At 43.6% G+C, this 23,606-nt stretch overlaps 1 pseudogene; it reads right to left on the reverse strand.

Annotated features, from left to right (window-relative positions):
• LOC112069034 (metabotropic glutamate receptor 7-like) overlaps nt 1-23,606 on the reverse strand; it is a 207,958-nt pseudogene that overhangs the window by 63,910 nt on the left and 120,442 nt on the right.

The raw sequence follows: 23,606 nt of genomic DNA on the forward strand, positions 1-23,606 counted from the left end.
GCTCAACTCAGCCCGTGGGAGACTGGACTCTGGCAAGGCGTAGGTCAGGCGGGAGGCAGTCTGGCCGGCCTCCACATATCCTAGAAGACAGACCCAGCTATCAAACAGCTTTGCTCAGCTGGTGACGGACCTTCTGGACCCGGGAGTCAGCTCTGATCCTGAACCGACAGCCGACCCCTGACCTCCACTCACGGCTTCCACTGTCCGGTCGAAGACTCAAGACCACATCAGATTCTATCATATAGTCATCATCATTGTGGGCAGCTCGATAGTGAAAGATTTTTGGGCTGCGTTTTGCGTGGTCTGTGGACCAACTAAGGTCCAGTGTCACCCAGGTACCCGTGTCTGAAACATCAACTCCCCCAACTCTGGACAACTACACTAATATTGGCACCATTGTTACTCATGGTGGTTTGCAACCAACCTTCGAACATAAATTATTTTTAACACCCTGGATAGCACAGGGAAGAGAATACTTTTCTCTGGCCCCCTCCTGTGGGATTGGGAACGTTTCAGCTGCCTCGTTGGCCTAAATGTTTACCTAAAGGAACTTTGCAACATCAGGAATTTCTCCTTTTGTGACAAATTTTGTCTTGCTGTGGGAGCAAACAGCACTTTTTTAAAAGAGACATGATTCACCCTAACCGCAGGGGCTCCAGCAACGTTGCCAACTGTTTTCGAGCGTGACGGCCTGGGTCTATTAGTGCTCCTGTCCTACTTGTCATAATCAGCAAGAGAGGACATGGAAATAATATCATCTCCCATAGAAATGGTAGTATGGTCAATATAAGTAATCTAAATTGAGAAAAGCATGTGACTAAACAAAACAAAAAGAAGAATAAACTGGACTATGAAACAAAGATAAATGATATAAAGGATAAGAGTAAAAAGCTTTGGAGCACCTTAAATAAAAATGTTATGCAAAAAGGTAAATTCAGCTCCATCCTTCATTGATTCAGATGGGTCACTCACCATGAAACTCTCTGATATTGCCAACTAATTTAACACATTTTTCATTGGAAAGATTAGCTAATTTACAACAACAAACTCTCAACCTTCCTTAATTAAATTATGAAAGACAAGCAATGTCATTTTGAATTTGGTAAAGTGAATGTAGAAGAGGTAAAAAAAAAAATATTAGTGTCTATCAATAATGACAAATCACCTGGTACTGAAACATGGATGTAAATGACTGAGGATGGTTTCAGACTATATTGCCACTCCGGTTTGCCATTTCTTCAATCTATGGTAAGTAAAAGTCATCCCAGAAACCAATATTAGCAAAGCTACTACTGGTTAAAACAGCCGACCAATCAGCTTTCTACCGACCCTTAGTAAACTTTTGGAAAGAATTGTGTTTGACCAGATACAATGCTATTTCACAGTAAACAAATTAACAACTGACTTTCAGCTTACTTATAGGGAAGAAAATTCTACATTTACGGCACTGACAAAAAAGATTGATGATTGGCTGAAAGAAACTGATAATAAGATGATTGTGGGAGATGTTTTGTTAGAGTTCAGTGCAGCTCTTGACATTATCAATCATAGTCTGCTGCTGAAAGAAAAACGTATATGTTTTGATGTTACATCCTCTAGCATATCATGGATCAAGAGTTACATACTTATCTAACAGAACACAGAGGGTGTTCTTCTTTAATGGAAGCCTCTCTAACGTAAACCAGGTAGAGTTTGGCATTCCTCAAGGTAGCTGTCTTGGCCCCATACTTTTTTATATTTTTGACCTACCACTACTATCGAGTAAAGCCTGTGACACATTGTACGCTGATGTCTCAACATTATACACATCAGCTACCACAGCAAGTGAAATCACTGCAACAGTTAACAAAGAGCTGCAGTCAGTTCTAGAATGGATGGTAAGTAATAAGTAATAATCTATATATCCTAAATATATAAAAAGCTAAAAGCATTGAAAAAAAATTATATTTATATTTAACATGGCAAGTCAGTTAAGAACAAATTCTTATTAACAATGACGGCCTACCAAAAGGGAAAAGGCCTCCTGCGTGGATGAGGGCAGGGATTAAAAATAAAAATTAACAAAATATAAATATAGGACAAAACACACATCACGACAAGAGAGACAACACAACAATACATAAAGAGAGACCTAAGACAACAACATAGCATGGCAGCATCACATGACAACACAGCATGGAAGCAACACAACATGACAACAACATGGTAGCAACACAACATGGCAGTAGCACAAAACAGGGTACAAACATTGTTGGGCAGAGACCACAGCAAAGGGCAGGAAGGTAGAGACAACAATACATCTCACAAAGCAGCCACAACTGTCAGTAAGAGTGTCCATGATTGAGTCTTTGAATGAAGAGATTTAAATGAAGAGTATTTGGGACAAATCATTCGCTAAAACCTAAACCTCATCTAAATATTTTAATGAATAATGTGGCAATTGAGCAAGTTGAGGAGATTAAACTTCTGGATTGTAAACTGAAATTGCCAAAACATATTGATGCAACGGTAGCTTAAATGGGGCAAGGTCAGTAAATAAGGCCTTAGTTTTATCACACATGAACACATGAACATAGGCAAATTACATTTGGCCAAGAACAGGCTGGCACTCAAATATACAGGGAGAGGAAATATCATTATCATCTATTCTGCCTCAAAGTAGAGGAGATTGACTGCATCACTACTTGTCTTTGTGAGAGGTATGTAAGTGTCTGTTCAAATTACTAGCACACATCTCAGACACTGATTCATACTCCGCAAGACATGCCACCAGAACCGCTTTTCCTTCACGCTGCGGTCCAACTCATCCCAAACCATCTCAATTGGGTTGAGGTCGGGTGTAATCTTATAAAAGTAGGATGAAACATAGCAACGGAGCACTTTCACATCGTTTCGGTGGATGCTAGCTTGTAACAAATCACACTTGGTGTATGTAACAGTAGTGTAACAGTATAGCTTCCGTCCCTCTCCTCGCCCTGGGCTCTGGGCTCGAACCAGGGACCCTCTGCACACATCAACCACAGTCACTCACGAAGCATCGTTACCCTTCGCGCCACAAAAGCCACAGCTCTTACAGAGCAAGGGGAACAACTATTTCTAGGTCTCGGAGCGAGTGACGTCACCGATTGAAACACTATTAGCGCGCACCATCACACATAGACACACTGACTACACCTTAGCTGGCAGCTAGCTAGTTTAGCTTTCTTCTGTATCGATAGATTCCTGTGAGAGAGAAATCTCTGGATTTTAAACAGTAATGATGTTGTGATGGGAGCTGGTTCAGAGTAAACTAAGAAAACATTTTTAAAGAGCTATTTAAGTAGGTTTTTAGAGTATCTGTACTTTACTTTAGTCTTTATATATTTGACAACTTTTACTTCACTTTTGATACTTAAGTATATTTTAGCAATTAAATGTACTTTTAATACGTAAGTATATTTAAAAAAATATATACTTTTAGACTTGTACTCAAGTATGATTTTACTGAGTGAGTTTCACTTTTACTTGAGTCATTTTCTATTAATGTATCTTTACTTTTACTCAAGTATGACAATTGGGTACTTTTTCCACCTCTGCTCACTGGTAAGATCACTGGTTCCATGGACCTCTCCAAGGAAACTGTCAGGTCCAAAAGGAGCAAACAAAAACAAAGGAGACATATAGAGGACATCATTGTTCCTTGATAGCCAGGAAATCCGCAGAGAAACATTGAAACATTGAAGTTCCTACGCGTGTAAGTTTTCCTTAGACTTGACAGTTCCTGTTATTTATTAGGTCTGCAACAGTATAAAACAAGTTCCTGAGGTATTTAAGACATAATGAGTAGTAGGCTTCATCAGGAAAATAAATAGAAAAGCAGAGAATACGTTGTGCCTTTCAGCACATATTAAAGGCATGTTTTAAATAATATATTTTCTGATTTCGGGAATTTCTACAAAACAGTTCACTGCAGTAATATAGTTCTACAAGGAACATGGAAGTAGAGATGTGTTGGTCGTTTGCCAGCAAATGGGTGCTGTCCTACGAGAACATTCAGGTAATCGTCCACTATTGTCAACAACTTCGGCGATATCCACACAATGCTCCTCCCAGGACAGATCCCTGGATTTTAGAGGGAGGTACTCTGTGTGGTGCCTTGATGCGTGTTCGTGGTTAGTGTTATCCTAAATGTTGATACTTATATTTGTATCAAATGTTCGTCAGCTCAAGCCAGTGGACGAGCGGCAAAGACTCTAACCAAAGCCCACACGAATCAGATTCATAGATGACGCTTGTGTGGTCAGATTTTCTTTAACATTTCTCATATTATTTGCTGCTTTAGAGACCAGAGCTTAAAACTTCTTCAGGCTAGGGTCCTTTTTTCTCGATTTCCGCCTGAATCAAAGTAAACTGCCTGATACTTGGTACCATTGGATAGAAAACACTTTGAAGTTTGTAGAAATGTTAAAATAATGTATGAGAATATAACACAATTGATATGGTAGGAGAAAATCCAAAGAAAAACCAACCAGACTTTCCTTTTTTTTGAGAGCCATGCACTTACAATGGAAAGCATAGGGTCATTTTGCAACTCCTATGGCTTCCACTAGATGTGAACAGTCTTTGTTCAAGGTTTCAGGCTTGTACCTTGAATAATGAAGAAGAAGTATGAGTTTTAGTATGATGACAAAAGTTTGGAAATCCGTGTTTGAGCGTGCGACGAAGAGGACGCGTACCTGCTAATTTTGCTTTCCTATTGAACATACTTCTTTCCGTATGAAATATTATAGTTTAATTACATTTTAGGGTATCTGAGGACTAGATAAAAAATTATTTTGACTTGTTGAAACAAAGTTTAGGTGTAGTTTTTCAGATTTCTTTCTCTGCATGTTGAATGAGTGGATTACTCAAATCGATGGCGCCAACTAAATTCACTTTTTGGGATATAAAGATGGATTTTATCTAACAAAATGACGCTACATGTTATAGCTGGGATCCTTTGGATGACAAGTCAGAGGAAGACTTTCAAAAAGTAAGTGAATATTTAATCGCTATTTGTGAATTTATGAAAACTGTTGAAAAATATTTTGATGCGGGACGCTGTCCACAAACAATCGCATGGCATGCTTCGCTGTAAGGCCTATTTTAATCAGACAGTGCAGTTAAACAAGAATATAAGCTTTCAACCGATATACACTTGTATGTACCTACATGTTTAATATCCATAATTTTTTATGATTATTTATTTGAATTGCGCGCCCTCCAATTTCACCGGAAGTTGTCGACAGGTGTCTCTGATGGGACGTCTAGCCCTCTGACCATTCTTATCTCTAACCCACTCCACCTGTTTTAGCTATTTGTATGTCGTTTACTCTGTGTGATTGTTATAAAAGTGAAGGTCCTTGGTTTGTGAGAGGGTTGCTTGGGCACATCTATACACATTCTCTGTGACGTACTTACAAGAGATGTTATTTAACGTGGTCATTTATTCATTATTTATCCTACCAAGCCTTATCTCCATATCTAGCATGGTACGGACCACAACCATGATATGTTCCAGGTCTACATGGGATGTATGTTTGTGTGCACATGGCATGAACATGTGCAGCGTCAGAGTTTCTCTGTCATACGTAATATGTTCTGTGTGTGTACATGTGTGAAAATAATATGTGATTGTATGTATACAAATGTACAAATGTGTGCACGTATACACATGCACATATGTGCGTGCATGTGTATGCATATACAATACGTGCACATGTGTGCTTGACAACGATGCAGACAGACGCTATGTCTATATAGTTAGAGCAAGATGTCATTTATATGTCGCCTGTGCGTGTGTATATATATGAGAAAAATAACAACAGTCATATCAATGGATTTCATAGACTGTGTTTTGTATTAAGTAAATAGTTGTTTTTAATTATATTAAATAACTGTCTTTTAAAGTAACTGCAGACTTTGATTGTGTTTTTCTCAAACTCAAGCGAGTTACATGTAATAGTATGTAAATTGTTTGATATTTAGAGTAGATAGATCATGTTGGTTTCATTAGAAAGATTAATATTCTCCTTTTTCCAGAATTATATAAAATTCCAAATGTGTTTTGGGGTCAATGGGACTGATTATGATAGAGCAAGTCACATATGTACTTGTATGTGGGCAAAGGATCCCTCCCAATGTGTTCTCTAATCTCGTAAATCATTTTAGAAAATGGTTGTTATAATCGAGGTATTGAAAACAAGGGTGGCAATCATTTCTACTCCTATGTTTTTCTAGAAATTACTTGTAAAAACTAATCTCTTACTCTGAGCAATTGTATTAGTATAAAATAATATAATTCTCCCCCAAAAATTTGAATATTATATATCTCAGTATATGTATTTGTATTATTTATTGCATAAGGTATTTTTTTGCATGTCTTTATCAAAGGTGTAAATCATTATGGACCTGACTGTATACAGTGAACTCCAAAAGTATTGGACAGTGACAATTTGTTCTTAATTTGGCTCTATACTCCAGCACTTTGGATTTGAAATGATGCAATGTCTATGAGGTTAAAGTGCATACTGTCAGCTTTAATTTGAGGGTATTGTTATCCACATCGGGTGAACCATTTAGAAATTACAGCACATAGTCCCTAAAACCAAAAGTATTGGGAAAAATTAACTTATACAGCATGTTTATTAAAGTAGAAAAAGGTAAGTATTTGGTCCCATATTCACTTAGGCATAAATATCATACCCCTAAAAAATACTCCCCTCCACTCAGTTCGGGTGGAGCCTTGCCGAACTCGGCTAGACAAACCCAACAAGTGTGCTCTCACATACTCCCTTAAAAGACAGAGAAAAAAAGTGGCAAGAGAACTGTTTGTCTAGTTTGAGATGTCTTTGCCAGTTATACACTTCCTCAATAAAGTCTGAATTAATCTAAGATGACTCAAGAAATCGGTCATTAATTAAGCCGTTTTTGCCGAGGACATCTTAGTTACACAATTTTACATCGAACTAAAATGTTTGGTGCAGTAATTCTCAATGAACAAAATGTGCATGAAAACGAGTCGTCTCTTGTTCGTGTCATGTTTTGTCTTTGATCATGTCTTGTCCCTGTGCTTCCCTCTGCTGGTCTTATTAGGTTCTTTCTCTTTCTCTCTCTCTATCGTTCCGTTCCTGCTCCCAGCTGTTTCTCATTCTCCCTACGACCTCATTTACTCTTTCACACCTGTCCCCTATTTTGCCCTCTGATTAGAGTCCCTATTTCTCCCTCTGTTTTCCGCTCCTGTCCTTGTCGGATCTCTTGTTTGATGTTTGCTGTTTCCTGTGTCCTTGTTTCCCGCCTGTCGTGTTCTCGCCTTCTTCAGATGCTGCGTTGAGCAGGTGTCTATGTCAGCTACGGCCTGTGCCTTCCTGAAGCGACCTGCAGTCTGGTCGCGTCTCCAGTCGTTCCTCTCTATTGACGAGAGGATTTCAGTTTCCTGTTTTGGATTACCATTGATTATATCCAGGAGAATCATTATTTGTTAATACTGGACTAAAGACTCTGTTACTATTACGTCGCCTTTGGGTCCTCATTCATCAGCATAACAGAAGAATCCGACCAAGATGGACCACGGACTAGGATTCTCTCAACACTGCCGTCGAGTTCCAGGGAGCAATGCTCGGCAGACACGAGCAGGAATTGTTTGCTGCTCGTCATGCCGTTGAGACCCTGGCCGCTCAGGTCTCCGATCTCTCTGGACAGTTTCCGAGTCTTCGTCTCGTGCCACCAGCTACTTCCTGGTCTTCCGAGTCTCCGGAACCTAGGGTTAATATAACCCCATGTTACTCTGGGCAGCCCACTGAGTGTCGCTTCTTTCCTCACCCAGGTGTATATTGTGTTCTCTCCCAGCCCAACACGTACTCTAGTGAGAGAGCTCGGATCGCTTACGTCATATCACTCCTTACTGGTCGGCTCGGGAGTGGGCACAGCTATCTGGGAGGCAAGGGCTGAGTGTTCTAACGATTATCAGAACTTTAAAGAGGAGATGATCCGGTTTTGATCGCTTCAGTTTGGGAAGGAGCTTCCTGGCCCTGGTTCCCTCAGTCAAGTGATCGATCCATAACGGATTACTCTATAGAGTTTCGCACTCTTGCTGCATCAGTGACTGGAACGAGCCGCGTTGCTCGCTCGTTTTCTGGAGGGACTCCACGCAGAGGTTAATGAGATTCTCTCCGGGAGTTCCTTCCAGCGTGGACTCTTTGATTGCACTCCCATCCGCATAGAACGACGGGTAGATCTTCGTCACCGAGCTCGTGGGAGAGCTCGCGTTAACGTGTTTCCCCTCTCCGCATCTCAACCATCTCCTCCCACCGGCTCAGAGACTGAGCCATGCAGCTGGGAGGTATTCGCATCTCGATAAGGAGAGGGAACGGAGAATCACAACCGCCTTTGCCTCTATTGCGGTTCTGCTGGACATTTTGTCATGTCATGTCCAGTAAAAGCCAGAGCTCATCAGTAAGCGAGGGCTACTGTGAGCGCTACTACTCAGTCTCTCCATCAAGATCCTGTCACTCTGTCGTCCATCACGCTGGACCGGTTCGGCTGCTTCCTGCAGTGCCTTGATAGACTCTGGGGCTGGGGTGTTTTATGGACGAAGCATGGCTCGGAAACATGACATTCCTCTCAGACAGTTAGGGACCCACGCCCATGTTCGCCTTAGATGTAGTCTTCTCCTAGTATCAGATGTGAGCACTACCTTTAACCCTCACAGTATCTGGTAACCACAGTGAGACCATTTCCTTTTATTTTTCGTTCACCTTTTACACCTGTTGTTTGGGTCATCCCTGGCTAGTATGTCATAATCCTTCTATTAATTGGTCTAGTAATTCTATCCTATCTTGGACTTTCTTGTCATGTGAAGTGTTTTATGTCTGCTATCCCTCCTGTGTCTTCTGTCCCCTCTACTCAGGAGGAAACCTGGTGATTTGACAGGAGTGCCGGAGGAATATCATGATCTGCGCACGGTTTTCAGTCGGTCCCGAGCCAGCCTCCCTCCTCTCACCGGTCGTATGATTGTTGTATTGATCTCCTTCGGGGACCACTCCCCTCGGGTAGACTATACTCTCTCGTCGGCTCCCGAACGTAAGGCTCTCGAGGATTATCTGTCTGTTTCTTGCGGCGCTGACGCCGTACCGTGGGCCTTCTCTCCTTCCCGCCGGAGCGGATTTTTCTTTGTTAAGAAGAAGGACGGTACTCTGCGCCCCTGCGTGATTATCGAAGGCTGAAGGATAACGGTTAAGAATCGTTATCCGCTTCCCCTAGTTGTCTCAGCCTTCGAGATTGCAGGAGCCAGGTGCTTTACTAAGTTGGACCTTCGTAACGCTTACCATCTCGTACGCATCAGAGAGGGGACGAGTGGAAAACGGCGTTTTAACACTCCGTTAGGGCATTTGAATACCGGTTCTGCCGTTCGGTCTCGCTAATGTCCAGCTGTCTTTCAGGCATTTATAATGATACTGGAGACATGCTGAAATTTTTGTTTCGTTTACCTTGACGATATCCTGATTTTTTCACCCCTCCCTCAGATTTCTTTCAGCACGTCATTGACGTTACTTCCAGCGCCTTTTAGAGAATTGTCTCTACGTGAAAGCTGGAAGTGCGCCCTTTCATGTTCCTCTGTCACTTTTCTCGGTTCTGTCATTTCCGCCTGAAGGCAATTCAGATGGATCCCGCTAGTCCAGGCTGTCAGCGATTGGCCCGCCCTAAGTCACTGTCGAGTTGCAGCGCTTTCTCCGTTTCGCTAATTTCTATCGGCGTTTTCATTCGTTAATTTCGTCAAGTGGCTGTCCTCTCACAGCTCTGACTTCTGTCAAGACTTGCTTTAAGTGGTCCGGTTCCGCCCAGGGAGCTTTTGATCTCCTCAAGAAGCGTTTTACATCCGCCCCTATCCTTGTTACTCCTGACGTCACTAAACAATTCATTGTCGAGGTTGACGCTTTCAGAGGTGGGCGTGGGACCATTCTGTCTCAGCGCTTCCAGTTCGATAAGGTCCATCCTTGCGCTTACTTTTCTCATCGCCTGTCGCCATCGGAACGCAACTATGATGTGGGTAACCGCGAACTGCTCGCCATCCGCTTAGCCATAGGCGAATGGCGACAGTGGTTGGAGGGGCGACTGTCCCTTTTGTCGTTTGACTGACCATAAGAACCTTGAGTACATCCGTTCGGCCAAACGACTTAATGCACGTCAAGCTCGTTGGGCGTTGTTTTTTCGCTCGTTTCGAGTTCGTGATTTCCTATCGTCCGGAAATAAGAACACCAAGCCTGATGCCCTTATCCCGTCTCTTTAGTTCTTCTGTGGTTCTACCGACCCCGAGGGTTCTCCCTGAAGGGCGTGTTGTCGGGTTGACTGTCTGGGGAATTGAGAGACAGTAAAGCAAGCACTCACTCACACTGGCGTCGCCGCGCGCTTGTCCTAGTAACCTTCTGTTCGTTCCTGTCTCTACTCGTCTGGCTGTTCTTCAGTGGGCTCACTCTGCCAAGTAGCTGGCCACCCCGGCGTTCGGGGTACGCTTGCTTCTATTCGCCAGCGGTTTTGGTGGCCTACTCAGGAGCGGGACACGCGCTTTCGTGCTGCTTGTTCGGACTGCGCGGCAGCTAAGTCAGGTAACTCTCCTCCTGCCCGTCGTCTCAGACCGCTTCCCATTCCTTCTCGACCATGGTCTCACATCGCCTTAGACTTTATTACCGGTCTGCCTTCGTCTGCGGGAAGACTGTGATTCTTCGTTATCGATAGTTCTCTAAGGCGGCACATTTCATTCCCCTCGCTAAGCTTCCTTCCGCTAAGAGACGCACAAATCATCATTGAGAATGTGTTCAGAATTCATGGCCTCCCGTTAGACGCCGTTTCAGACAGAGGTCCGCCAATTCACGTCACAGTTTTGGAGGGAGTTCTGTCGTTTGATTGGTGCTTCCGTCAGTCCTCTTCCGGGTTTCATCCCCAGTCTAACGGTCAAGCAGAAAGGGCCAATCAGTCGATGGTCGCATATTACGCAGCCTTTCGTTTCGAACCCTGCGTCTTGGGCAGAACAGCTCCCCTGGGTAGTACGCTCACAACTCGCTTCCTTCGTCTGCTACCGGGCTATCCCCGTTTCAGAGTAGTCTTGGCTACCAGCCTCCTCTGTTTTCGTCCCAGCTCGCCGAGTCCAGCGTTCCCTCCGCTCAGGCTTTTGTCCAACGTTGTGAGCGCACCTGAGGAGGGTCAGGTCTTCACTTTGCCGTTACAGGGCGCAGACTGTGAGGCCGCAAATAAACGTAGGATTAAGAGTCCTAGGTATTGTCGCCGTCAGAAGTGTGGCTTTCCCATCGTAACCTTCCCCTTACGACAGCTTCTCGCAAGTTGACTCCGCGGTTCATTGGTCCGTTCCGTGTCTCTCAGGTCGTCAATCCTGTCGCTGTGCGACTGCTTCTTCCGCGACATCTTCGTCGCGTCCACCCTGTCTTCCATGTCTCTTGTGTCAAGCCTTTTCTTCGCCCCGTTCGTCTTCCCTCCCCCCCCCCGTCCTTGTCGAGGGCGCTCCTTTTACAAGGTACGGAAGATCATGACATGCGTTCTCGGGACGTGTCACCAGTACTTAGTGGATTGGGGGGTTACGGTCCTGAGGAGAGGAGTTGGGTTCCATCTCGGGACGTGCTGGACCGTTCGTTGATTGATGATTTCCTTCGTTGCCGCCAGGGTTCCTCCTCGAGTGCGCCAGGAGGCGCTCGGTGATGTGGGGGGTACTGTCATGTTTTGTCTTTGATCATGTCTTGTCCCTGTGCTTCCCTCTGCTGGTCTTATTAGGTTCTTTCTCTTTCTCTCTCTCTATCGTTCCGTTCCTGCTCCCAGCTGTTTCTCATTCTCCCTACGACCTCATTTACTCTTTCACACCTGTCCCCTATTTTGCCCTCTGATTAGAGTCCCTATTTCTCCCTCTGTTTTCCGCTCCTGTCCTTGTCGATTCTTGTTTTGTTGCTGTCCTGTGCTCTTGTTTCCGCCCTGTCGTGTTCTCTGCCTTCTTCAGATGCTGCGTGTGAGCAGGTGTCTATGTCAGCTACGGCCTGTGCCTTCCTGAAGCGACCTGCAGTCTGTGGTCGCGTCTCCAGTCGTTCCTCTCTATTGACGAGAGGATTTCAGTTTCCTGTTTTGGATTACCATTGATTATATCCAGGAGAATCATTATTTGTTTAATACTGGATAAAGACTCTTTACTATTACGTCGCTTTTGGGTCCTCATTCATCAGCATAACAGTTCGAATGACAACAAAATACTTTATTGAAGAATTCCTACTCTTGACCAAGGGGCGTTGATTTCAGTTCCGAACTTCTGCTTGCCTCCAGAAAAACATTTGTGTGGCCGAACAGCCCGAAAAAATCCTCACCGAAGTCCACAACTGTTACTATACAGAAAACACGTGCAGAAGGTGAGTTTATTAAGAACCGATTAAAAAAATCGGAAGCGTACTGAACATGAGAGACAATCAATAACCCTAAGGACTGATGACAACAGACGGCGAAATAAAGGGGGAGTAATCAGGGAAGTATGATGAGTCCAGGTGTGCTTATGATGAGCACAGTGTGCGTAATGATGAGGCGCATTGTGCGTAATGATGAGCCAGTTGTGTGTAATGATGGGTTGCCGTGGACGTTATGATGGTTGCCAGTGTCCGTAATGATGGGTTGCCAGGTGTGCGTAATGATGGGTTGCCAGGTGTACGTAACGATGGGTTGCCAGGTGTGCGTAATGATAGTTGCCAGGTGTACGTAATGATCGGTTGCCAGGTGTGCGTAATGATGGGTTGCCAGGTGTGCGTAAATGATGTGTTGCCAGGTGTCGAATGATGGGTTGCCAGGTGTGTCTATGATGGGTTGCCAGGTGTGCAAATGATGGGTTGCCAGGTGGGTGTAATGATGGGTTGCCAGGTGTGCTGTAATGATGGGTTGCCAGGTGTGCGTAATGATGGTTGCCAGGTGTAGTGATGAATGGGTTGCCAGGTGTGCGTAATGATGGGTGCCAGGTGTCGTAATCGATGGGTTGCCAGGTGTGGTAATGATGGGTTGCCAGGTGTGCGTAATGATGGGGGTGCCAGGTGTGTGTAATGATGGGTTGCCAGGATGAGTGCGTAATGATGGGTTGCCAGGTGTGCGTAATGATGGTTGCCAGGTGTGCGTAATGACGGGTTGCCAGTGTGTGTGAATGACCGGGTTGCCAGGTAGTGCGTTAATGATGGGTTGCCAGGTGTGCGTAATGATGGGTTGCCAGGTGTGCGTAATGATGGGTTGCCAGGTGTGCGTAATGACGGGTTGCCAGGTGTGTGTAATGACGGGTTGCCAGGTGTGCGTAATGATGGGTTGCCAGGACCGGTGGTTAGTAAACCGGCGACGGGGGAATAGACAGTGACAAAAATGAACAAAAACATCAAAACATTTCATCATAATGTATGCACAACTTTTCCGAACGTCTTCGGATGGGAAACATCTCGGTCACCTTTAAAGCTGGCGAGAGCTGGTTAGAATTGGATGGGAGGCCAACAAATCTATGTAACCAGTCCAGAGTGTGGAAGGAAACATAGCGGGTACTACGGTTGGGTAAACAAGAAAGTTCATAGTCAACAACAGCATGCAGGAGTCGTGAGGCAAATAGCAAAATAGCACAAGAAAGAAAAAAAATAACGACTTGTGTCACTCAGTCACTCGCCCTAACAGTACCCGTGTGCTGGAGGCGATTGAAAGCTGGGTGGAGAGGTGGGGATTTTCTTCAGAACGTTGTGAATACTGCTCTATCGTCATCAGTATTTCTGCCCAACCTCAGCCAGGTAAGTAATGACAAGCAGTAAAGGCCAGGGTGTTACAATTCCACTCTGCTGGGGTTGGGGTGCCTGCCTGCATGCCTAGGCTCTGCTTGGCTGTGCTGCTGACGTCAGGCCTTCACACAGCACGAGGCAGCACACGCACAGACATACGCATGCACACACACAAGCTCAGACACTCCACATACACACACACACTGCTCCACCGGACAAATGAGACTGTCGCCCTAATGAGCCTCTCTCTTCTCTTCCCAGGACTGTATATCATCTTTAGTATACAGCTCCCAAATGACACCCTATTCCCTTTATAGTGCACTACTTTTAACCTGTCTCTTATACACATCTAGATGTGTATAAGATTTGCCCTCAGAACAGCCTCAATTTGTCAGGGCATAGACTCTACAAGGTGTCGAAAGTYTTCCACAGGGATGCTGGACAATGTTGACACAGTTGTGTGAAGTTGCCTGGATGTCCTTTTGGGGTGGTAGACCATTCTTGATACACACGGGAAACTGAGCGTGAAAAACCAAGCTGTGTTTGTAGTTCTTGACACAAACCGGTGCGCCTGGCACCTACTACCAAAGACACTTACAATTTGTGTCTTGCCCATTCGCATTCTGCATGGCACAAGTGCACAACCCACGTTTCAATTGTCTCAAGGCTTAGAAATCCTTCTACAACCTGTCTCCTCTCCTTCCTCTACCTGATTGAAGTGGGATCTGGGCTTCAACTGGATTCACATGGTCTATCTAATGTGTTGTATAGTCAGTGTATGATGTAGTGTGCCCGTCGGGGTGCAGATTAAGCAGGTAGTGGAGTTACAGCACCCTATTGTACAAAACAATGCATTTTCACTAGACTCAGCCAGCCTTCAGCTGCATTGCAAATCCTTTTTGGTTTGCCGGTGGAATTTGTAAAGGCACAATCGTTTCTGAACCCCTTTCTGTTGCGCTTCAGGGTACATTTCTAACACCTATTTTCGGGAGCACTTAAGCCGTTTTTACACCAAAGAATTTGGGAAATGCTAAATACAATAGTAAACAGGGGCGGACTAAGAACAGAAATGAGCCCTGGCATACACTGGCCCATTTTTTATTATTTGAGGACCCCATTATTAGCCAGATAATGATTATTTTTATGCAAAAAAAAACAATAAGTTAAACAGGCTCACTAGGTTAAAACTGGATTAGCCCATCTGGCATTTAAAAAAAAAAAGTTTTATTTCACCTTTATTTAACCAGGTAGACTAGTTGAGAACAAGTTCTCATTTGCAACTGCGACCTGACCAAGATAAAGCAAAGCAGTTCGACACATACAACACAGTTACACATGGAGTACACAAACATACAATCAATAATACAGTAGAAAAATCTATATACAGCATGTGCAAATGAGGTAAGATAAGGGAGGTAAGGCAATACATTTGCCCGAAATACCAGCAAGCCAGTCCACCACTGATAATAATGGTATCTATTGTAACACTGATAAAACAGATGGTTTCTCCCAGACAATTAAACAGAGTCTCTGACTACACTGTGATTGGAATGTACAAGGCAATCTCACAGTCGGCTTCACAACCTGTATTCCACCCAGGTGTTGTAGTTTTACATTTCCTTTAGATGTAATTGGTTTTAAAGGCCAACTAGCAAGACAAGAGAACAAACACAGCCAGTGGTCAAGAAAGACAAACAACCATAATGACAAAACGTCAGATAATGAAATATGGTTCATATAGAAACACAAATGATCGTACACCATGATCCTAAACTGAGCAATTAATTTAAAAAAAAGAAATGTACCATCGCCATGCATCCATATTATAGCTTATTATTTCTGCTAATTTCAGACACAAGCTGTATCCCAAAAAGCACTATGTGCCCTGGTCCAAAGTAGTACACTATACAGGGAATGGGGTAACTTTTTGGACGCAACCATGGATAAACAAGAGCTGATCCTCTTACAGAGGTGAAAGAGAGTCTAGATTGCCTTCAGCTAGCAAACAGACCAATTATAGTAACATCAGACTGTTAATGGCCTGGACATGGACATCTGACACACACAGCAATATGGCATATCTGTCTGAATTTCTCTATTGAGGCTTATAGCAAATGCAAGTTAATTTCTTATCCACTGTAGTTGAGGGAAATATGGTTATGTCGTGCTGCTTTAAAAGTTGATAAACTTTAGCTTTAGCTTTAGTTAAGAGACTATAAAATAGCCTTTGAAAGATGTTGTTTACGTCCGATTCAGCATCATCGTTCTTAAGTCTTAGCCGCATCCATCTCTTAAACCTCAGCCCCCTCCCAACCACACGTCAACACATGTGAGTCAGCATTGCATTGTCCTCCAGAAAGTAGTCTCTCTAATTAAACCCAGCTAAATTCATGGCAACAATCTGTCAATGTCTTTGAGAGCTGTAGCAATACTGTACATATCTATATATTTCCTAATATCTGCGGTTGCAAAGATGATCTATATACTGACCAGGGAATCACCCATTACATTATAGAAAGCAACCTGTGACATGACAGACCAATCAGGAATTCTCACGGCAACAACTCCATTATCTCAGCCAATCAGGACTAGCCAGGATGGATCCTCTGTTTGGCTCTGTGCTTTTTCCTTGGCTAAACTCATCATTTAAAAATGGTATTCGTATTTAAGGATCCCATACAAGTTTGTAATTTAAGCAACATGTTCAAGAAGGCATTTCTGCAAAAAAATGTTTTAAAGAATGGTCCAACTGTGAAGTAGGAAGTGTTGTCTAATGGCTTAGATCCTCTAACCGGTCACATATAAAATCAAGTGTTTTGTCTCATTTGCCATGCCAAGTCTTGTGTTGGCACATTGGTGCAACCAGTATTAAAGTGTGCAAGTAAATATGCCAACTGCCACCGGGTAACCTCCCCTCAGTGTTAAAATTAAAATTATCCAATATGACTTAATTGGCTGGTTACCCAGACACAGCTTAAACCTAGTCTTGGACAAATACGCACTTTCAATGGAGAATATTACGTTTTTTTAGCCCAGGACTAGACTTAGGCCCAATATGATAATAATAATAATAATTAATAATAATAATAGGAAACAATCTGAAATCAACCTTACCTTTTCTGCGGACTGCGCTGTCCCAAAGAAAATGGGTATGAAGGCTAGCCAGACTATACAGGTGGTATACATGGTGAATCCAATGGGCTTGGCCTCGTTAAAGTTCTCCGGGACACCCCGCGTCTTGATGGCGTACACCGTACACGTGACCATGAGTAGGATGCTATAACCCAGCGAGCATATAATCTGCAGATCCGTGATGTCACATTTCAACACTCCTCTAGCCTGGTCTGAGTTGATGCTCTTCTGTTCGTCGTAGTCGACGATGGTGTTAGGGGGATCCACACCGAACCAAATGAAGACACCCAGTAGCTGAGCGGAAATGAGGGAAGAGGTGATGGCCAGCTGGGAGGTCGGGCTGATCAGCCTGGGTGCTGTCACCGACATCTTACCTCCTTCAAAGATCCGGTAGATCCGGTTGGTCTTGGTGAGTAACGCGGCGTAGCTGATGCACATGCCCAGACCCAGGAAGATCCGGCGGAATGAGCAGACGGCGACGTCGGGTTTGGCGATCATGACGAAGGTGATAATGTAACAGAGGAAGATCCCGGTGAGGAGGACATAGCTCAGCTCACGGCCCGACGCACGGACGATGGGCGTGTCGTTGTAGCGGATGAAGGTTGCCATGACGAAGATGGTGGCGATGATGCCCAGCATGGCGAGGAAGACGGGGATCACTGCCCAAGGGGAGTGCCACTCCAGCTTCACAATGGGGATGGGCTGACATGCCGTCCTTTTAATAGATTGATTGATTGATTAAGTATGTTTTATTTGACAATTAAAAAAATACACATACTGATGACAAGAAGACAAGCAGTACTGTACTGCACTGTAAAACATATATATTTTTTAATACTACTCTATCAAGGATAGCACTAAAACGTTATAGAATTTTCTAGGGTTAAACAATTCCTGAAACCTTCCCAATAGTCCCAGGTCTTAGAGAAATCCCTGGGAATTTTGGGAACGTTCGTGTAATTTTGCAAGCCTTAACTTATTTCTATAGTGTTCCTGTCTGTCACCTGTTGGGGTTGGGCATCATGCTGTAGGAGCACAGCTTGCAGGATGTTTCATCATACTGGTACTGGTAGCCATCACAGGGTTCACAGTGCCAGCAACACGGCATGCCTTTCACTGTCTTCTTCCTCTCTCCTGTCTTGCAGGGCTGACTGCACACAGAGCTGGGGATCTCTGTCTGTCCATTAGGCCACTGCATGTCCTCGATCTGGAACACAGGATGGATGCAGTAGGTTAGACAGGAGTAGAACAATGAAAAATACTTTTTTTAAGAACAAGTATTTTTTTATTTGATTTTATCCAGTCGGATTTGAGTTTACATTATCCCACATTACATCACTAAGTCTTGCGCAATGCCGTGTATCATTTACGTTTTACTGACACATTTTTAAGACACAAATAAACAATCCAATATACTGCGCTAGGAAGCACAGAAAGAAGCCCTGGAGTGACTGCTGTGATTTCACAGTGCAGTGGACCCACAATGCAGTGGACCCTTAATCCCTTCCCCACCCATACAGCAATTGGTTAGATGTCAATGTCCTCACTCAGTAAAGCCTGTCACTCAGAGCAAATATGGAAATTCTCAACTTCCTCCAAGAGAGGCAAAAAAGCGAGCAGGTTGAACAGGACGAGCAGGTTGAACAGGACGAGCAGGTTGAACAGGATGAGCAGCTTGAACAGGATGAGCAGCTTGAACAGGATGAGCAGCTTGAACAGGATGAGCAGCTTGAACAGGACGAGCAGCTTGAACAGGACGAGCACCCTGGGTTGAACAGGACAGCAGGTTAACGGACGAGCAGGTTGAACAGGACGGAGCCAGGTTGACAGGACGAGCGAAGGTTGAACAGGGACGAGCAGGTTGAACAGGACGAGCAGGTTGAACAGGTTGACAAGCAGCAGTGAATGAGGTGGAGAGTGCAGAACAGACTGAAAGTCATTCGCAGCAGCAGAGTTAGCACAGGTTTACCCATTCTACAAGTAAATATGCTTGGCAATGTCTTGTTATTATTACAGTTTGAAGTCAGAAGTTAACATACATTAGGTTGGAGTCATTAAAACTCGTTTTTCAACCACTCCAACAATTTCTTGTTAACAACTATATTTTTGCAAGTCGGCGTTAGGACATGTACTTTGTGGCATGACAAGTAATTTTCAAAATTCTTTACAGACAGATTATTTCACTTATAATTCTACTGTATACAATTCCAGTGGGTCAGAAGTTTACATACACTAAGTTGATTCCTTTAAACAGCTTGGAAAATTACAGAAATTATGTTTTGGCTTAGAAGCTTCTGATAGGCTAATTGACATAATTGGAGTCAATTGGAGGTGTACATGTGGATGTATTTCAAGGCCTACCTCTCAAACTCAGTGCCTCTTTGCTTGACATCATGGGAAAATCAAAAGAAATCAGCCCAAGACCTCAGAAAAAAATTGTAGATCTCCACAACTCTGGTTCATCTTGGGAGCAATTTTCAAACGCCTGAAGATACCACGTTCATCTGTACAAACAATAGTACGCAAGTATAAACACCATGGGACCGTGCAGCCGTCATACCGCTCAGGAGGAGACGCTTTCTGTCTCACTAGAGTTATGAACGTACTTTGGTGCGAAAAGTGCAAATCAATCCCAGAACAACAGCAAAGGACCATGTGAAGATGCTGGAGGAAACAAGTACAAAAGTATCTATATCCACAGTAAAACAAGTCCTATATGGACATAACCTGAAAACCCACTCAGCAAGGAAGAAGCCACTGCTCCAAAACCACCATAAAAAAGCCAGACTACGGTTTGCAACTGCACATGGGGACAAAGATTGTACTTTTTGGACAAATGTCCTCTGGTTTGATGAAACAAAAATATAAATGTTTGCCATAATGACCACCGTTATGTTTGGAGGAAAAAGGGGGATGCTTGCAAGCCGAAGAACACCATCCCAACCGTGAAGCACGAGGGTGTCAGCAGCATGTTGTGGGGGTGCTTTGCTGCAGGAGGGACTGGTGCACCTTACAAAATAGATTGTATCATGAGGAAGGAAAATTATGTGGATATATTGAAGCAACATTTAAGACAGTCAGGAAGTTAAAGCTTGGTCGCAAATGGGTCTTCCAAATGGACAATGACCCCAAGCATACTTCCAAAGTTGTGGCAAAATGGCTTAAGGATAACAAAGTCAAGGTATTGGAGTGGCCATCACAATTACTTTCTCTATTGTTGTTGCTTTGTCAAGAGGTTATCCTGTATGTAAGCATTTCATTGCAATGTGTACTCCATGTTTATCACGTGTACATGACAAGTAAACAAACTTGAACTTAGAAGGGAAAGGCGAGGGCAGCCAGAAAGAGAGGGGGAAATATGTCCAGTTTTGTGGTTAGATTGTAGGTGAACAAAACATTGACTTTAAATATGTGTCCTCAAATGTCAATCTCTCATTAGCTGGTAGAGGTCTCATAACATATTCCTTTCTTTTTGTACTTTTTCCCATGATATCCAATTGGTAGTTACAGTCTTGTCCCATCACTGCCTCAGAAGAGGCGAAGGTCTGAGAGCCATCCGTCCTCCAACCCCGCCAAGCAGCACTGCTCGCTTAACCCGGAAGACCGTACAGCTGGCTACCGAAATCAGCGTGCATGCGCCCAGCCGCTAGGACAAGGACATCCCAGCCGGCTAAACCCTCCCCTAACCTGGACGACGCTGGGCCAATTGTGTGCCGCCTCATGGGTCTCCCGGTCGCGGCCGGTTTGCGACACAGCCTGGGATTGGACCCGGGTCTGTAATGACGCGTTTAGCACTCCAATTCAGTGCCTTAAACCGGTGCGCCACTCGGGAGGCTTAACTTATTCCATTCTACAGTTATTTTTTGGGGGGTTAAGGTGCCTTTATATTCATATAGCTTACGGCCCTCAAACTCAACTCTGGACATCGAAGCTAGTTCCACTGTTTTTATTTTATTTTTATTGTTCCCCTCTAACTGATTTAGACCTGCACACCATGTGAGTGCAATTAATTATCATATCGAAATAGACCAGGCTCTGGACCTCGTAGGGTAAGTGTTGAATACTCTTGGCATAGGATCATTGTAGCTTCTTATCTGTCATGTTTGGAGTTGTGTTGCTCTGTTATATGTGCCCTTTAATTTGTCTTTACATTTGAGTTGCCCTGGTCATGTCAGTACACCGTAAATTTAAAACAAACTACTGACATGTTGCTATTTTGCATATGAGCCAAGGAGGAAGACAGATGAAAACAGCAGGCCCTTGAGAACAGCAGCAGCATAGGGTTAGGGGATACTTTAGGTGACCCCAAAACAAGCTGTTTCCCCTTGACCCCATTCTGATGAACAACTAGAGACACACCAGACAAGACTTAGAGACAGCAACAGAAGAGTAGGATAAAATGGAGAGAGAGACCCACAAGACAAGACAGAGAGAGCAACAGAATAATAGGATTTGATGGAGAGAGACACTTCAGACAAGACTTAGAGACAGCAACAGAAGAGTAGGATACAATGGAGAGAGAGACCCACAAGACAAGACAGAGAGAGCAACAGAATAATAGGATTTGATGGAGAGAGACACACCAGACAAGACTTAGAGACAGCAACAGAAGAGTAGGATAAGATGGAGAGAGACACAACCGACAAGACTTAGAGACAGCAACAGAAGAGTAGGATAAGATGGAGAGAGACACAACCGACAAAATAGAGACATCAACAGAAGAGTAGGATAAAATGGAGAGAGACCCACAAGACAAGACAGAGAGAGCAACAGAAGAGGAGGAGACAATAACATACAAGAAACTGAGACCACAACAGACATAACCCAGACAGGAACAGACAGAGAGAACGAGACAGAGAGAACAGAGGTGGGTTCAGCACACAGTAGACTGTATCACCTCAAGCTGCTCTATAGATTCAAATTAGTTTCATTTATTTGCACAAATTATAACAGGTGAAATACAGACAGTGAAAAAGTTAAACATTGTTTACAGATAATTCCCAGGTGAAAAAGCCTGTGAAATTACTATTAAAACAATTGTTTACTTTTAGTGTGTGTGTGTGTGTGTTTGAGAGAGAGAGAGAGGGTGTTTTTGGTACTGCTGGATTCTTTAATCAGTTTGACTCATTGAACAGGGTCAGAGTGTATGTTTGAAGTTGTCTGGGTGATGAGAGGTGTTGGGTTTGCGACAGACACAGCGTTTTCCATCATGGCCAAAAAGCTCAGTTTAGTCTCATCTAACCAGAGTACCTTCTTCCATATGTTTGGGGAGTCTCCCATATGCCTTTTGGCGAACACCAAACGTGTTTGCTCATTTTTTCCTTTAAGCAATGGCTTTTTTTCTGGCCACTCTTCCGTAAATCCCAGCTCTGTGGAGTGTATGGTTTAAAGTGGTCCTGTGGACAGATACTCCAATCTCCGCTGTGGAGCTTTGCAGCTCCTTCAGGGTTATCTTTGGTCTCTTTGTTGCCTCTCTGATTAATGCCCTCCTTGCCTAGTCTGTGAGTTTTGGTGGGCGGCCCTCTCTTTGCAGGTTTGTTGTGGTGACATATTCTTTCCATTTTTTTAATAATGGATTTAATGGTGCTCTGTGGGATGTTCAAAGTTTCTGATATTTTTTTTTTTTAACCAACCCTGATCTGTACTTCTCCACAACTTTGTCCCTGACCTGTTTGGAGAGCTCCTTGGTCTTCATGGTGACCCTTGCTTGGTGGTGCCCCTTGCTTAGTGGTGTTGCAGACTCTGGAGCCTTTCAGAATAGGTGTATATATGCACTTAGATCATGTGACAGATCATGTGACACTTAGATTGCACACAGGTGGACTTTATTTAACTAATTATGTGACTTCTGAAGGTAATTGGTTGCACCAGATCTTATTTAGGGGCTTCATAGCAAAGTCGATGAATACATATACACTCACCACTTTTCCGTTTTTTTATTTTTTAGAATATAAAAAAAAAATATATAATAATAATTTCACTTCAACAATTTGGACTATTTTGTGTATGTCCATTACATGAAATCCAAATAAAAATCAATTTAAATTACAGGTTGTAATGCAACAACATAGAAAAAATGCCAATAGGGGTGAATACTTTTGCAAGGCACTGTACATGGCCTACAGCATGGTCAAGGAAGGTTCATGTTTCCGGCATTTTCGGACAACGGAACAACTACTGATTTAGAACCATGGAGAGTTACCGCAAGTCGCAAAGAAAACACTTCCTCCACTATTCTACCACCATAGAGGACCACAGTATGAGTCATAATACCGGAGTGCCAAGTCGAGGTCCAAAAGGCTTCTTAACAGCTTCTACCCCAAGCCATAAGACTCCTGAACAGCTAATCAAATGGCTGCTCAGACAATTCACATTTTCCCCACAACCCTTCCTGCTACTCTCTGGTTATTATGTATGCATAGTCACTTAAACTCTACCTACAAGTACATATTACCTCAATTACCTCGACTAGCCGGTGCCCCCTCACATACCCGCTGTACATAGCCTTGCTACTGTTACTTTACTGCTGCTCTTTAACCGTTTGTTGTTTACATTTTGTACTTATTTATTTATTTTTACATTAAACATTTTTTTTTAACTGCATTGTTGGTTAAGGGCTTGTAAGTAAGTATTTCACTGTAAGGTCTACTACACCTGTTGTATTCAGCATTTCAC

The sequence above is a fragment of the Salvelinus sp. IW2-2015 genome, unplaced genomic scaffold (assembly GCF_002910315.2).
Source record: "Salvelinus sp. IW2-2015 unplaced genomic scaffold, ASM291031v2 Un_scaffold862, whole genome shotgun sequence".
NCBI classification, from domain to species: domain Eukaryota; kingdom Metazoa; phylum Chordata; class Actinopteri; order Salmoniformes; family Salmonidae; genus Salvelinus; species Salvelinus sp. IW2-2015.